Source organism: Cucurbita pepo, chromosome LG16 (assembly GCF_002806865.2).
Source record: "Cucurbita pepo subsp. pepo cultivar mu-cu-16 chromosome LG16, ASM280686v2, whole genome shotgun sequence".
Classification (NCBI taxonomy): Eukaryota; Viridiplantae; Streptophyta; class Magnoliopsida; order Cucurbitales; family Cucurbitaceae; genus Cucurbita; species Cucurbita pepo.
This window is the reverse complement of record NC_036653.1, coordinates 1357231-1375339: the sequence shown is the minus strand read 5'-3', so window position 1 is coordinate 1375339 and position 18109 is coordinate 1357231. Positions and strand designations below refer to the sequence as shown.

Genomic DNA, 18109 nt, shown 5'->3' with positions numbered 1-18109 from the left:
AAAACCGTGAAGCTGAGTAGGATAAGTAATGAGCCAACATGGATAATATCTGCTAGCAGTGGGCTTCGACTGTTACAAATGATATTATATCTAGTCACTAGGCAGTGTACCAGTAAGGATTCTAGGTCCTCAAAAGGGGTGGATTGTGAGTTACCACATTGATCGGAGAGGTGAAGAAACATTTCTTACAACGGTCTAAAAATTTCTCCCTACTAAATGACGTTTAAAATTGTGCGGTTGACGTTGATAGTAACAAACGAAATCTGACAATATCTACTAGTTGTGGGCTTGGACTATAACATATGATTGGTTGGAATAGCTTAGTTGGTTAGAGCGTGTGATTGTTTTAACCATAAGGTTAAAGGTTGAGGCCCTTCTTATAGCGATGAGAAGAATGAAGCATTTCTTATAATTATGCTCGATTATTTTTGCACGAAGAAGAAAGTAAAAGGCAAAGGAGGAGAAAAGACAAAAGGTCTTAGAAAGACCTGGGTACTCATGCGTGGGTTGCTGCCTTCCACCTACGCTTAACGGTCCATGAGGTGAGATTATTGCACATCCCAACTCTCGCTCGTCTGTTTTCACACAAATTTTGATACTAAATTTATCTTAAATTGAATTACGACCAACTAGAGAAATTTCAGGAAATTTGGAGCTTCTAGAAGTAGAAAGAAGAGCTCGAGAAGTCACGCATCACCTAAGTATGTAGTTGTTCGAACATTCTTCAAAAAATACTTACAGGGATCGCTAAGACATGCTAGCATATCTTGTCCATGATTGTTAGAATATGCATGAAAATTTTTGGATGAGAATGCAATGTATGTTATGAAAAATAATGAAAATGTCGTTACGGTTGTATTTTCGGATGCACATTATTTAGAGTACTTTTCGCAATGCTGGAATGGAGGATGAGATGATGTGATTTGTGTTGTGGGTGATTGATGGATGTTATCCTCACGATGAGTTTGCATGATTTTTTTCATGCTTTAGGTGACGGATAAGATAATTTCCTTGAAAAGCATGCATGAATGTAATATGTTTAGAATGGGACACTAGAGCTAAGCTGGTTTCACGTGACCTAGGTCACTATATTTTTAGTAGACTGAGCATCTTAAGATCGTGAGACCTATGTGCTCCTAGCAATTGGATTAGCCTTAAAAATCTAGTCCCAAGGAACATAGAAATATGAGATGTGATTTAAATCGTCTAGACACCCTAAGAACTGTGTAAATCTGCACTACACCTAAGAAAATTTAAGACGGCTTACAAGGCCATTAGCAGGGTGAACGATATCACTAAAGCTCGACAATCTCCTATTCGCTCCTATTCGAACACTTGGATTGAACCTAGTAGTGCCCTATTCGAACACAAGACCGCACCATTGTTTTTTCGTTGGTTGCTTGAAAATCACGATTTTTTCTTATCATATATCTATGGTTTTGCCCTTGTACAACTCTATATAGACCTCAAATGGACTCGATTTCTCACAAAACGTTTAAATGAAGTTTCAAAAAAGAGATAGAGACCAATTTCATACTGTTTCGTCATTTGTAACTCAAAGGAGAGGAGAAAGAAATAAGAAGAAGAAGAAAATAGTTCGAGTTTGAGTTTTCGTGACTTTTCACGATATACAACCAAATGGGTCGGCATAGGTCCAAAAAATGTCGGGAGAAGTGAAACACGCTTCATTCAATTCCCTGAGTGCTAAAAGAAAACATTGGCATAATTTCTATTAGGTTAGTCTCTTTTTACTCATTGATACGATAGATTATGGAGCGTAAAAATATCTCTAAACGTACAAACGTTTTGACACTTGTCAATTTTTTAAGCAACAATTGGTCAATCTAGGTATATGTTCAAATTTTCCAACTTAACTTAAAATTACATCAACTAAATTTGAAATATACAAACTAAAAACAAAATGAAATCTAAGAACGAATAAAAAACAAAGGCTTGTCACATTCAAATAGTTCTAATCAAGGAAGATTGTGAATTGTCAAGATTGAGATGTCTCATTTCCCCTCACTGGCAAACTGCATTCTTTGTCAATTTGTTTTAGCTCTTCATTAACTTTTTGCTCTTTGTTCTTTCCCCATAGCACACTGTAGAGACCTCCAACCAGTAAGAGCCCACCTATACCACTACAACCAAACAAAAAGAAACAAAAAAACAAGATTCATAAGAATTATTATGCAATTTATTTCAAAGAGTGTTGTTTTGAAATAATAATATGTCCAAGTTACCAAAAAGAATGATTTCAAAGAATGTTCCTGAAAAGGAGAAATCAATGATTAGAACTCAATCTCACACAAAATGAAGCTCTCAAAAGATGAAATCAATGTACTTTGATCAAGGGACATCTAGTATCAAAACCAACATCTGTCATCTGCTTGTGCTACAAGTCTTGGAGATTGAAAGAAGGTCTGTCTGTGGAATAGTTCATAAGTAGTTTCCGTTGCAATATTGATTTTGAAGCACGTTTATTTTCAATCTAAAGTTTAGATTATCATCGGAATGACATTGAGATAAAATGGAGGAGTGTCAAACTCTTGATGCCGATTGTGCGCCGAGAAAGTTATTGAGAAAGAATTATTAGTTTAAGTTGGGGGAATGTCACAATCCACGATGCAATTGTGTCGTTAAAAAAGTCATCGAGAACGATAACTAGTTTAAGTGAGGGAGAGTGTCACAACCATACTATGAAAATAGTAGATTATGATCTCTACACGCACATAGACAAAGTGGCAACTCTCAACTAGCACCCATCTGACTACATGAAAGCCAAGATAGATAAGTGCTATGATGCCACTAGGTATAATAGTGCATCATCCAACACACCATAAAAAGTGTTCAATAAAGCCAAATTTAGGCATAATAGAGACAAAGGCAAAAGATGGATAAGAGCATTAAAGAGAGGCTCGAAGAAGAAACTTGGAGTTCCGATATAATTTTTGTCATATGGCTCTGGAGTTAATTCTATCATTATGAAATACAAGTGCTTTGCTAAATTTGGTGTTGATCAAACAATCGATGGACACCCCACAAGGCCGTATAACCGTTTTAAAAATCATGTCACTCCTGCAATACCAAAAATGCCTCAAAATATACTAGAATAGGAAGCATGTATCAGCTCTCCACCACCTTCGGGGCCTGTGGCCTAAGTGAGCTACCTTCTGGCATATACTTATGTCACAATGTGGGCGAGGGTTGCAAGACAAGTGTCTTGAGGTTCTTCCTTTTAAAATTGTTTTCAAGGACAATGTTAAACGACATGGGTGTGCTAACATTGTGACCCAGCCCATATGTTAGTGGTTGATATATTCACCCGCTATCCAGTATGATATCCATAGATGACCCAACATGAACAAGAGAAGGTTCATTCCTCAACCAAACCTGGATGGATGTATGTTCGAGATGTCCTGGCAATATGGTGGACTCATGGGGTCTATTCTTGACAAGCGTATCCAAGCGAGCATCACGAACATGCGGGTCGCGTCGTTGAAAACTTAGATGACAAGATGACGACGGATGAGATTTGACGTTATATATGAGAGACCTTGATCTAGAAAATGGGTAAGGTCATGCCAAAAGACTTGGACTAGAGGCGAGGCAAGCCGATTAGAGTTGCAGACAATTGAACATACACACGGAATGCCTAGTCTCTGTGAAGACAGAAGATCCAGGCATAGGGTTTTGAAGACATACAAATATTTGAGAGAGACTGAGAAGTTAGGGTAACAGCTGAATATCTAATCCAAGCCTAACTAATGGCTTGAGATCATTTTGAACAAGTCCTATAGCTGAATTCTTCTCGATGCTTGAGAACTTTATCTCTTGAAAATAGATGTATCAACTTTACATCTCCATTGACAGGGTTGTTCTTCTCTGAAATCTTGATATAAGGGTCTTAACAATGAAATTTCATGGAGTGAAAGAAGCAAAAAAAAAAAAAAAAATTCCAAGTCTATTTTCATCGACTCAAGAAAGTATAAAATAAAATCAGATAGAATAGGGCGCTTGAGTTAAAATGGTTTCATGATGACGAATTCCATGACCCTTCTAGTAGACCAAACACCTAAAGATTGTGTAAAGCGATCAAAGAACAAAACCATAGTGCTTCTAGAACCAGATTAACCCTGAGAGCTAGTCTTCGAAAGTCTTGGAATTGAGAGTTAAAGGTTAAATCATTTAGATGTGCTAAGAAACTAGCTAACCTCCTCGACACTAAGAAAGGATTAAGAAAGCTTATTATGCCTATAGTAGTTGTGAACAGTATCACTAGAGCCAGACCGCTTCCTATTCCCTCTAATACATCATTGGTGGTATATCGTAACCTAGATTGGACCTAATAGTGCTCTTGCCGAGCAGCAGATATTTAGGAACTTGTATTATCGAGCTTGACCCAAATTGGTTAGATAGGATAATGCATCGAGGCTACCAGTTAGGTATCCCTATCGTGTGTTGAAATAGGTCAAGGGCCTCCTAAACATGGTTGCAACTCTATAGATTCATCCTCAATGAGGATAAAGGACTACACAGGTAGACTCAGTAGTTAGCCGACACATGAATCCTTTAGGTATATTCTTGAGGAAGGGTCATCAGTTAACTTGACACAGATGATATTTAGAGTCATGATGCCATAATTCCCTCTTTATGAGATGATAATGATAACGTCACACCTCGAAAATCTAAGATACCAATGATTTACTTTCATGGTAATAAAATCTAGCCAAGTCTAAAGAACAGAAAAGGTGAACAAATTCCAAATTTTTATTGGGTTTGTGAGGAGCATGAGAGCTCCCAAAAACTCTCATGGTTGTAAAATCTAAGCTCAAACTTCCTATAACCAAGAGAAAAGTTTGAGATAACTTATTAGGTCAAAGATGAGGTCAAAGCCTTAAGCATCTTTATACTCACCACATACAACTTTTCTTTTTTAAGGTAGGGAGCGTTTGTGAGTTATGTAGTTAAAAGAGGAGAGTCATCCTCGGGTATCAATCCTATGTGTTACGGGNATATTGTTATGTTATATGAAAGAATTTGATAGGGTTTCTTGACCATAATTCCTCTATTTTATCTTTTAATTCCCTTTTACTCCTTGTATTTACTCAAATAATTTAAATTTTTCTTTTTCCTCTACTTTTTTTTTATAACATTCTCTACTCCCAATTTTGTAATAAACTTTTGAACAACAATTTTATTTTATCTGTTTTTGATTTCGTCTCGTAAACTTGGTATTATTATTTTTCAATTTCTTGTAGAGTGATTTCAATCTCAAACCAGGATTTTTGTCTTCATACATTTGATCAACAAGGTAATCCGAACCTTATTTTTTCCTAGGGGGATTCCTTATCATTTTGACATTCTTGAGTATATTTAGATTTAAAGGACTTATTTTTTTTAATAAAATTAGATTAAATTCTAAAGATTTACCATAGTTTGGAATAAAATCAAATTGATTTTAGAGTTAAACATTTAACTAGGATTTTGAATATTACTAAGGTTTAAGATTCAACATACTAGGATTACCATGAGATCTCAAATGAAATCAAACACTTAAGTTACCTTCCAAGGCTGATACTCTCGCCAAGAAGAACGGCAGAAGAAATAGTTGTAATGACGAGAATAATTGGTGTTGACATGGCTAAAAAAACTGGTCCTTTCTTCTTAATGACCCATGTTTGAAGAGAATATGTAACCCCAGTTGCCACTATTCCCTGCATCAAATATTATGATATTATTTGATATTATTGATTTGCTAAGTATGTATATAAAAATGGTGAAAAAAATGGAAAAAGTTGTCAGAAGGGTATTTTAGTCATTTATGTTCTCCATCAAAGGTATCAGGTGCCAAATTCAAATTTCAAATCATTATCAGAATCCTAGGCATGAGACATTTGGCGCCCTAGTAAAGGATGTAAATTGTAATGTCTCATGACAAATGGTATCAAAGTAGTATCTGTCCTAGTAGGATGTAAATAAAGGACGAACCAAGGGTGAAGCTAGCGGCCACGAGAAGCTAGTGGCCATTTGACGTCCTAGTAAAGAATGGGTACGTGAACAAATTGATACCACATCCAAATGAAAGTAATTTTGAGAATAGGATCCTTGAGAAAGACTAAAAAGAATTGAAGTTACTATCTACCCTAACAAGGTGTATTTTCTTTTGGAGTGACTCAGTGATAAGAACTCCAAAATCAAGCATACTTAGCTTTGAACAATTTTAGGTTGGGCGACCTCTCAAAAAATTTCCTAGAAAACATGTAAGTGAGGATAAACAAATGTGAAACCACCCATTTTGGTATGTGGAGATAAACTTCCCTCTTAAAAGTGATAATTAGGTAATGTGGTGTATGTGGGATAGACTTTACTCTAAAAAGTGACAATCAGGTGACGCAATCATGTCGCATGAGATACAGGAGAATGTCAGAGTTATCGGGTATCTATAAACAATCACTTTGAACTTGTTTGTGCATGCAATCACAATGATAAATTTTTAACGTAATCAAAACGCAACTAGATATTATATTACCAACAAAATGACTTACACAATATGCGACCAAAAGAAGTCTAAGATTCCAAGACAATTTCCATTCGTCAAGGTTTCTCTCCAAAGCAATAGCAATAACGAAGGATTGAAATGAGCTAACAAGGCACTGAAGACTAGTGAATAGAAGTGTCGAAGGATAACATTTCAGTACAAACGCCTGCGTTAAACCAAAGAACTCGTGATAAATGTTTTACGATCATTCATAAAAAGAGATTAAAAATAATTATGAAGTACCTGAAGAACAAGTGATAAAGCCCACAAGGTATTTGAAGCCATCATTAGTTGTATATAAAAATGGTGAAAAAAATGGAAAAAGTTGTCAAAATAAATCCGAGAAGAGTATTTTAGTCATTTATGTTCTCCATCGAAGGTATCAGGTGCCAAATTCAAATTTCAAATCATTATCAGAATCCTAGGCATGAGACATTTGACGCCCTAGTAAAGGACGTAAATTGTAATGTCTCATGACAAATGGTATCAAAGTAGTATTCCCAATTTTGTAATAAACTTTTGAACAACAATTTTATTTTGTCTGTCTTTGATTTTGTCTCGTAAACTTGGTATTATTTATTTTTCAATTGCGTGTAGAGTGATTTCAATCTCAAACTAGGGTTTTTGTCTTCAACATTTGATCAACAAGGTAATCCAAATCTTATTTGTTCCTACGGTGATTCCTTATCATTTTGACATTTGACATTCTTGAGTATATTTAGATCTAAAGGAATTATTTTTTTTTAATAAAATTAGATTAAATTCTAAAGATTTACCATAGTTTGGAATAAAATCAAATTGATTTTAGAGTTAAACATTTAACTAGGATTTTGAATATTACTAAGGTTTAAGATTCAACATACTAGGATTACCATGAGATCTCAAATGAAATCAAACACTTAAGTTACCTTCCAAGGCTGATACTCTCGCCAAGAAGAACGGCAGAAGAAATAGTTGTAATGACGAGAATAATTGGTGTTGACATGGCTAAAAAAACTGGTCCTTTCTTCTTAATGACCCATGTTTGAAGAGAATATGTAACCCCAGTTGCCACTATTCCCTGCATCAAATATTATGATATTATTTGATATTATTGATTTGCTAAGTATGTATATAAAAATGGTGAAAAAAATGGAAAAAGTTGTCAGAAGGGTATTTTAGTCATTTATGTTCTCCATCAAAGGTATCAGGTGCCAAATTCAAATTTCAAATCATTATCAGAATCCTAGGCATGAGACATTTGGCGCCCTAGTAAAGGATGTAAATTGTAATGTCTCATGACAAATGGTATCAAAGTAGTATCTGTCCTAGTAGGATGTAAATAAAGGACGAACCAAGGGTGAAGCTAGCGGCCACGAGAAGCTAGTGGCCATTTGACGTCCTAGTAAAGAATGGGTACGTGAACAAATTGATACCACATCCAAATGAAAGTAATTTTGAGAATAGGATCCTTGAGAAAGACTAAAAAGAATTGAAGTTACTATCTACCCTAACAAGGTGTATTTTCTTTTGGAGTGACTCAGTGATAAGAACTCCAAAATCAAGCATACTTAGCTTTGAACAATTTTAGGTTGGGCGACCTCTCAAAAAATTTCCTAGAAAACATGTAAGTGAGGATAAACAAATGTGAAACCACCCATTTTGGTATGTGGAGATAAACTTCCCTCTTAAAAGTGATAATTAGGTAATGTGGTGTATGTGGGATAGACTTTACTCTAAAAAGTGACAATCAGGTGACGCAATCATGTCGCATGAGATACAGGAGAATGTCAGAGTTATCGGGTATCTATAAACAATCACTTTGAACTTGTTTGTGCATGCAATCACAATGATAAATTTTTAACGTAATCAAAACGCAACTAGATATTATATTACCAACAAAATGACTTACACAATATGCGACCAAAAGAAGTCTAAGATTCCAAGACAATTTCCATTCGTCAAGGTTTCTCTCCAAAGCAATAGCAATAACGAAGGATTGAAATGAGCTAACAAGGCACTGAAGACTAGTGAATAGAAGTGTCGAAGGATAACATTTCAGTACAAACGCCTGCGTTAAACCAAAGAACTCGTGATAAATGTTTTACGATCATTCATAAAAAGAGATTAAAAATAATTATGAAGTACCTGAAGAACAAGTGATAAAGCCCACAAGGTATTTGAAGCCATCATTAGGAAGCAACCCTTGATCCAAGTTTGGGTTGAAGCAACATGAAGTGGATTTTGTTGATGTTTGTGTATAGAAAAAAGGTGGTGATTGTTAAAGAATGTGAGTTGAGGGCCTTTGTAGAACACCAAAACCAACACACCGCCCATACAAAATACTATTCCTCCAACCTTTGCCAATCCTACTATTGACTTTATCCTCAACACCTCCACCCTGCCAAACATTTTTTCCTTAGAGGTTAACAATGAGGAAAATATAGCAATGGAAACGCTTGAATGTAATGCTTTTAAGTATCGGATAATCTTTTTCGGGTCGGCTTTAGCTATAAATAATTTTAAATATAAGGTCAATTCTGAATTGAATAAATCATGTAGCAGTTGGAAAAGTGAAAAAAAAAAAAGAAATAAGAATGTAGAGTGCTATTAGTACAATAAGAAAGATCATTGTAGGGACCAACATAGAAAGATGATCGAGGATCGAGTAGGGAAACAAAAGGCTAATAATGTGCATGACTTCTTAGTTTGTATTAAATTGATATAGAGTATAGTAACTACACATATGAATTGTGTGACAAGAAATTTAAGATCTAATATTTCTCTTTTAAATCAAACTTTCAAAATTATATAAAGGGAAAAATGTTGGGAGAACTCATAAATTCAAGAAAAATATAAAATAAAAATGGTGGAAAAGAAAATGGTAAAAGATCGCTAGAAGGATAGTTTGGTCATTCTCCCCTCATAAAATAAAAATGGTGGAAAAGAAAGTAACCGTCGTATCGGTCGTGAGGAGTTTGGTTCTGGTCGAGTTTCCTTCGCGAACTCTTCACAAAGTCTAGAGAAGAAGCATTCTGGACCTTTGAATCATCCAAAACGGTCCAGAAACGAGGAAAATCCAAATGTAAGGTCTTGAATCCTTGTTCTCGAATTTCTCTTAAATCCGTGAAGAATATTAGAAGTTAGGTTCTAAAATTTGAGTATGTTAATCTAGGGAGTACTGTGCCCAAAATCTATGAAGTAAGTTATAGACGATTCGGATCAAAGATAGGAGTTCTAGCATTCGTCAAGATCTATGAGTGTTAAACTTTTGCCATGCATCAGCGTAAGAAAATTTAGATTCCCGGCGCGTTGGTGAGAGATTTAATAAATAGACAGATGTTGCTGTAGCTTCTGCCTAAAATTGATCTGAAAGTCTCCTTACTTGTAAAATACTTCTTGTTATCTCCATAATAATTTGATTTTTTCGTTCAGCAATTCTATTTTGTTCTAGAGTGCAAGGATTTGCTAAATCCCTTCATAAAATAGATTGAATTCTTTAAATATGAACTCGTCACCTCTATCTAGGTAAAGAACTTTGATGTGGCAACCACTTTAGTTCTCCACATAACTTTAAAATTTTGAAACTTCTCAAAAGTTTGTATAAAAAGTAAACTCAGCTCATGCGACTATAATCATTAACTAACAGTAAAAATAAATACTCCCACCAAAGGATTTAGTTTGTATTTATCCACATAAATAACATGAATTAGTTCTAGACAATTTGAAACTCTTTTAGCTTTCCGAATAGAATAGGCCTTCTTAGTTTGTTGCCATAAATGCATCCTTCACATAAACTTATCGATCAGTTTTGGTAATCCGAAAACCATACCTTTATCCCTGGGTGGCTTTAAGCCCTTCATATGAAGATGCCTATATCTCAGATGCCAAAACGTCGAGTTATCTTTTGTGCTAGCAGCCAAAGCAAAATTTTTCAGGTTAGAAACAACCCATGGAAACACCTTATTTGAAATCATGGCAATGACTTGCATGAAATAGAACTGAATATCTTCCGGTCATTAATTGTCCAACACTCAATAAAAATTGTATCCAAAATTAGGCACAAATTGAACTTTTTCTAACAGTTTTATGCTATCATGAATGTTTCAACTTTGACCGTGGTTTTTCTTTCAAATTGCATCTCTCTTGTTCGAGCATCTGGTATCAACAAACCATACATTTTCTTTGGGTAAATATCAATACAAGTCATAAAAAGTCTCTCTTCTTCTTCTACATTTTCGGGTGTAAAATTCATACATTGATCTTTATACCAACAATTAGCTTTTATATGCCCATATCCTCTACAATGGTAATATTAAATTTCATTCCTTATGTCACTTTGCTCGTTGAACTGCCTTTGTCTATTATTTCTCTCTCTACCTCTATTACCACAATCATCATGGTTGGTGCGAAATCCTCCTCTACATCAACCTCTCCTTGCTAAACAAACATTTTCTCCTTGGTTGTTGGTTGTCTCCTTCACTTGAAGTGTCTTTTTCCATTCCTTTCTAATGGTTTCTGAATTCTTGACTCATGAATTTGAAGCGAGCCCAACAGTTCATTAACGGAGAATAATAGATCCTTAGCTTTAGCTTCTTCTATAGTAGCTACCACATGCTCAAACTTTAAAGTTAACTTCTCAACATCTTTACAACAATTGTTTCCGTTGCAATTTTCTTTCTATAGACACGCATTTGACTGACTATTACCATTGCTCTTGACAAAAAATTAGCAATTGATTTACCATTCATCACGAGTAAAGTTTCAAAATCATGTCTTAGAGATTGCAAGTTCACTTTTATGACCTTTGAATTTCCTTGAAACTTCTTTTGCAGAATTGACCATAATTACTTTGATGTGGTTGCTGCTCCAATTCGTGAGAAGATAATCTCATAAATTGCTGGCTAATAATGAATAGAGTATTGACATCCTTTTTCTTGGTTTCTCTCGTCTTTCTTTTTCTTCTGTTGTGGGTCCTAATACATCAACAAACTCATACTCCACCAAGTCTTATAGCCCATTCAATTTAAGTAAAGTCTTCATCTTGATGCTTCACCTCTTATATTTCTCACCATTAAAAATTGGTATGACCGAATAAAGAACAGTTTTTACCATTTTCGTACCATTTAAAAAAACACTCACTCTCGTGTTGACAAGAACTTGACTCTCATACTAAATTTGTTGGAAAAATGACATTGAAAAGAGACTGCAAAAGAAAGAATGCGATTAAAGCTCAAAATTTTTTATTATTGTTTTACTAAGTTGCCAAAAGAAAAACAAAATTTCAATATATATAAGCTAAAATCCAAAAATTTTGGAAATCCTACCAAACAAACCATAAACAATTTCGTAAATTTAGGAAACTATGCTACCAAATTCCTCTAAATTTGGTCAAAACTTTAAATCACATCTCAAATGCTCAAATGCTCATGCATCTCTTGCAACATGATGAAGTTATTTATTTCATCGATCCTACGTGTGAAAAATATCCCCCATAAATTAACATGAGTCATTCTAACAGGTAGAATTGCTCAAAGTAAAGAATGTTTAACCTTCAAGGGGAAGTACATTTTGTTGATATAGGTAATAACTTTTAATTCTTCTAATTATTTCTTAACTACTTAGGATCAATCTCATTCAGATATGATCCTGATTCATTCATGTATCCTTTCTTTACTAGAGACGACAATAAATCTTTAATTCATCACTTTGTTTATATTAAAGTTGTAGCCATGATCTTCTCACAATAAAAGCTTTTGAACTCAAAGAGCACATATTTGAGTGTGTGCTTCCTTTTGATTAAACCCTAGGAAGAAAGATCCATTATGGATTCTTAAAAATCTGCTCCAAAGATAGCAACTTCGGAATTGTGACGGGTGCTCTTTTAACAATTGATTCTATCAGCATCGTCCATCCTTGTTATGAAAATGATATTCACCAAATGAACACGTTTTCTAATCTCAATCCTTTTTCAGCGAGATCTAGACATAGGTTTTTAGTACGTGAGGATATTAGAGAGAAACCAAGAAGTTTGGAGCTTGAGAGGCAAGATTGTTGTCTATAAGCCTAAATAACGGAACGAGACCTATATTGTAACAATCTATGTTCAGGATTCAACACTTGATTGTCCTAACATTCTCGTGTATTCACTGCGACACAACTACGTTACTTGTTTCTCACTTTAAAAGTGAAGACTATTCTCACAGATTAACATAGGTCATTTAAAATAAAATTTAGGTCATCTAACATAAAATTGCTCCAAGAAAAGCAGAATTAACTCTGGAGTTCCTATGATTGAGTTATTGAAAAGAAAGTGTACCTTGTTGGTATAGGCTTTTTTCTTAGTTATCTTAGTTATCTTATCTTCAAGATCATTCTCATTTAAATGTGGTTTTGGTTCATTCATGTATCTCGCTCATAATTGAACTCTTCACGATGTTTGAAGGTTGTATCCCTTGAAAAGAGACGTATTGAATCCAAATATCTGTTGACAAGGATATTTTGACACAAATGTTCAACAAAGTTGAAGGTGTTATGGTGGTTGATCGACTTTGGATCTATCTTTGGGGTGTTTTAGTTCTAAAGTTCCTTATAGATCTTGAATCTTGAGGGCTTCATTTGTAATGAACTGGCATGTGCAAATTGACGATGTTCAATGTTGATTCTTTATTTCTTTCCAAGTACTTATTTATTCGAGACGTACTATTCGATTCGCTTTCACCAACCAAAGCGAACGATTAAGTGGACACGAATACTTTGATAGAATAAAGATATAAGTTTTGAAATAAATCTCCTAAGAATAAATTTCTTTTGAAGTATAAAAAGTATGGATTTGATTGGCTCTAATATCATGTGCTTGACTAGCTATTAACAATACAATCTTTGATACTTTGACCGATGAGAATTAGAATTGAGGTTGAAAGAAGGTTTTGTTACAGAGGTAGAGGTAGGGTTCATAAAATCAAAGCGTTTAAGGTTCATGGAAAAATTTAAAAGTGTCTAACAGGTTCATAAACTTTCAATTTTGTGTCTGATATGTTCTTAAAAATAAAAATTTTCTCATAGATCTTCACCTTTTGTCTTTTAGATGATTGACCTAATTAAAATTTTTAAGAGTTAACAAATTTATTAAATACAAAATTGAACCTCTCGAGTCTCGTTACATATAAATTTTAATTTTATATAGCTTTTAGATCCATTAATTTTTTTTAAAAATTTAAACAAGAACTTATTGAAAAGCTTATTAGACATTTCTAAGATACATAAATCTATTAGACACAAAATTTAAAGTTTTAAAAACTATAACGTCCTTAATTTAACCTAAAATTTACCTTTTTTTTAAGTTGAAGAACGTATTAGACATAACTCTAAATACGTAAAATGAAGTTAGTCGTTTAAAGATGTGTAGTTTACCTGAATAGAAGGGCAAAAAGAAACGTAATAACCGGAATAGCATTTATAGTTGCTGCAGCTAAACTTGCTGATGTATAAATAAGAGCAACTCCCTGGAGATCAAGACATACCGTTATCCTGCAAATAGTTCAATCAGGTTAAAAAATTACATTCACTAACATTAAGAAATTATGAGTTGATTATTTTAAGTGAATTGAGGGTTCAAATGACTAAAGAGATGTGACCAATCTCGATTACTCAACCTAAACTATAAATAATAGGTTGGGTTAGATTTTTTTCTTTTTGGATTGGGTTGAATTTTTTAAAAATACAAAATCTCAGTGAATTTCAATTCACTGTTTGACGGTTTTTTTAAAAATAGAAAATCTTAGTGTCAATTCACTGTCTGACGGTTTTTTTAAAAATAGAAAATCCTAGTGTCATTTCACTGTCTAACGGTTTTTTAAAAATAGAAAATCCTAGTGTCAATTCACTATCGGACGGTCTTTTTTAAAAATAGAAAATTCTAGTGTCAATTCACTCTCTGACGTTTTTTTAAAAATAGAAAGTCCTAGTGTCAATTCCTAGTGTCAATTCACTGTCTCACGGTTTTTTTAAAAATAGAAAATTCTAGTGTCAATTCACTGTCTCACGGTTTTTTTGAAAATAGAAAATCCTAGTGTCACTGTGTGACAGTTTTTTTTTTAAATAGAAAATTGAGTGTCAATTCACTATCTGACGATTTTTTTTAAAAATAGAAAATCCTAGTCAATTCACTGTCCGACAGTTTTTTGAAAAATAGAAAATCCGAGTGTCAATTCTGACGTTTTTTTAATAGAACATCCTAGTGTTAATTCACTGTCTGATGGTTTTCTTAAAAATAGAAAATCTTAGTGTCAATTCACTGTCTGACGGTTTTTTTTAAAATAGAAAATCCGAGTGTCAATTCACTGTCTGACGGTTTTTTTAAAAATAGAAAATTCGAGTGTCAATTAACTGTCTGACGGTTTTTTTAAAAATAGAAAATCCGAGTGTCAATTCATTGTCTGACGTTTCTTTTTAAATAGAAAATCCTAGTGTCAATTCACTTTGTGACGGTTTTTTTAAAAATAGAAAATCCTAGTGTCAATTCACTGTCTGACGGTTTTTTTAAAAAGAGAAAGTTCTAGTGTCAATTCACTGTCTCACGTTCTTTTTTTAATAGAAAATTCGAGTGTCAATTCACTGTTTGACGGTTTTTTTAAAAATAGAAAATTCAAGTGTCAATTCACTTTCTGACGATTTTTTTAAAAATAGAAAATCCGAGTGTCAATTCACTATTTGACGGTTTTTTTAAAAATAAAAAATCTCAGTCAATTCACTGTTTGACAGTTTTTTCTAAAAAAATAGAAAATCCCAGTCAATTTACCGTTGGACTGTTTTTTCTAAAAAATAGAAAATCCCAGTCAATTCACGGTTGGACTGTTTTTCTCTACTCTACTTTCAAGATTATTATTTGATATTTGAGTGGTATAAGATTTTAGTTATTAATATAACATGTATGAACGATAAATAAGATTATTTTTTTTTAAAAAAAGGACAACCTTACGACCTAACCTAAAAACAAAAGACGGGTTAAGTTGCATTCTGAACTCTATACGAGTTGCTCAAGTCTCTAATACCACCAATCTTTTATTTTCCAGTCGGTCTAAAAGATTTCCTTAATTCAAAAGAACTAAACTCTGGTATGCAACTCTATTCTAGTTCTAAGCACTTGATCTCGTCTAGAGGTGGTATAGATAAAATTTCACCAAATGAACACGTTTTCTAATCTCAATCCTTTTTCAACGAGATCTAGACATAGGTTTTTAGTACGCGAGAATATTAGAGAGAAACCAAGAAGTTTGGATCTTGAGAGGCAAGACGTTGTCTATAAGCCTAAATAACGGAACAAGACCTATATTGTAACAATCCATGTTCAAGATTCAATACTTGATTGTCCTAACATTCTCGTGTATTCACTGCGACACAAACTACGTTACTTGTTTCTCGCTTTAAAAGTGAAGACTATTCTCACAGATTAACATAGGTCCTTTAAAAAAAAAAAAAAAAATTAGGTCATCTAACATAAAATTGCTCCAAGAAAAGCATAATTAACTCTGGAGTTCCTATGATTGAGTCATCGAAAAGAAAGTGTACCTTGTTGGTATAGGTAATAACTTTTTTCTTAGTTATCTTATCTTCAAGATCATTCTCATTTAAATGTGGTTTTGGTTCATTCACGTATCTCTTTTGCTCAAATATCACTATATGAACATAATTGAACTCTTCACGATGTTTGAAGGTTGTATCTCTTGAGAAGAGACGTATTGAATCCAAATATCTGTTGACAAGGATATTTTGACACAAATGTTCAACAAAGTTGAAGGTGTTATGGTGGTTGATCGACTTTGGATCTATCTTTGGGGTGTTTTAGTTCTAAAGTTCCTTATAGATCTTGAATCTTGAGGGCTTCATTTGTAATGAACTGGCATGTGCAAATTGACGATGTTCAATGTTGATTCTTTATTTCTTTCCAAGTACTTATTTATTCGAGACGTACTATTCGATTCGCTTTCACCAACCAAAGCGAACGATTAAGTGGACACGAATACTTTGATAGAATAAAGATATAAGTTTTGAAATAAATCTCCTAAGAATAAATTTCTTTTGAAGTATAAAAAGTATGGATTTGATTGGCTCTAATATCATGTGCTTGACTAGCTATTAACAATACAATCTTTGATACTTTGACCGATGAGAATTAGAATTGAGGTTGAAAGAAGGTTTTGTTACAGAGGTAGAGGTAGGGTTCATAAAATCAAAGCGTTTAAGGTTCATGGAAAAATTTAAAAGTGTCTAACAGGTTCATAAACTTTCAATTTTGTGTCTGATATGTTCTTAAAAATAAAAATTTTCTCATAGATCTTCACCTTTTGTCTTTTAGATGATTGACCTAATTAAAATTTTTAAGAGTTAACAAATTTATTAAATACAAAATTGAACCTCTCGAGTCTCGTTACATATAAATTTTAATTTTATATAGCTTTTAGATCCATTAATTTTTTTTAAAAATTTAAACAAGAACTTATTGAAAAGCTTATTAGACATTTCTAAGATACATAAATCTATTAGACACAAAATTTAAAGTTTTAAAAACTATAACGTCCTTAATTTAACCTAAAATTTACCTTTTTTTTAAGTTGAAGAACGTATTAGACATAACTCTAAATACGTAAAATGAAGTTAGTCGTTTAAAGATGTGTAGTTTACCTGAATAGAAGGGCAAAAAGAAACGTAATAACCGGAATAGCATTTATAGTTGCTGCAGCTAAACTTGCTGATGTATAAATAAGAGCAACTCCCTGGAGATCAAGACATACCGTTATCCTGCAAATAGTTCAATCAGGTTAAAAAATTACATTCACTAACATTAAGAAATTATGAGTTGATTATTTTAAGTGAATTGAGGGTTCAAATGACTAAAGAGATGTGACCAATCTCGATTACTCAACCTAAACTATAAATAATAGGTTGGGTTAGATTTTTTTCTTTTTGGATTGGGTTGAATTTTTTAAAAATACAAAATCTCAGTGAATTTCAATTCACTGTTTGACGGTTTTTTTAAAAATAGAAAATCTTAGTGTCAATTCACTGTCTGACGGTTTTTTTAAAAATAGAAAATCCTAGTGTCATTTCACTGTCTAACGGTTTTTTAAAAATAGAAAATCCTAGTGTCAATTCACTATCGGACGGTCTTTTTTAAAAATAGAAAATTCTAGTGTCAATTCACTCTCTGACGTTTTTTTAAAAATAGAAAGTCCTAGTGTCAATTCCTAGTGTCAATTCACTGTCTCACGGTTTTTTTAAAAATAGAAAATTCTAGTGTCAATTCACTGTCTCACGGTTTTTTTGAAAATAGAAAATCCTAGTGTCACTGTGTGACAGTTTTTTTTTTAAATAGAAAATTGAGTGTCAATTCACTATCTGACGATTTTTTTTAAAAATAGAAAATCCTAGTCAATTCACTGTCCGACAGTTTTTTGAAAAATAGAAAATCCGAGTGTCAATTCTGACGTTTTTTTAATAGAACATCCTAGTGTTAATTCACTGTCTGATGGTTTTCTTAAAAATAGAAAATCTTAGTGTCAATTCACTGTCTGACGGTTTTTTTTAAAA

General features: G+C 33.3%; 1 pseudogene; it reads right to left on the bottom strand.

Annotated features, from left to right (window-relative positions):
- Window positions 1-1835: 1835 nt before the first annotated feature.
- LOC111777168 lies at window positions 1836-14055 on the bottom strand (annotated as a pseudogene).
- Window positions 14056-18109: the final 4054 nt, after the last annotated feature.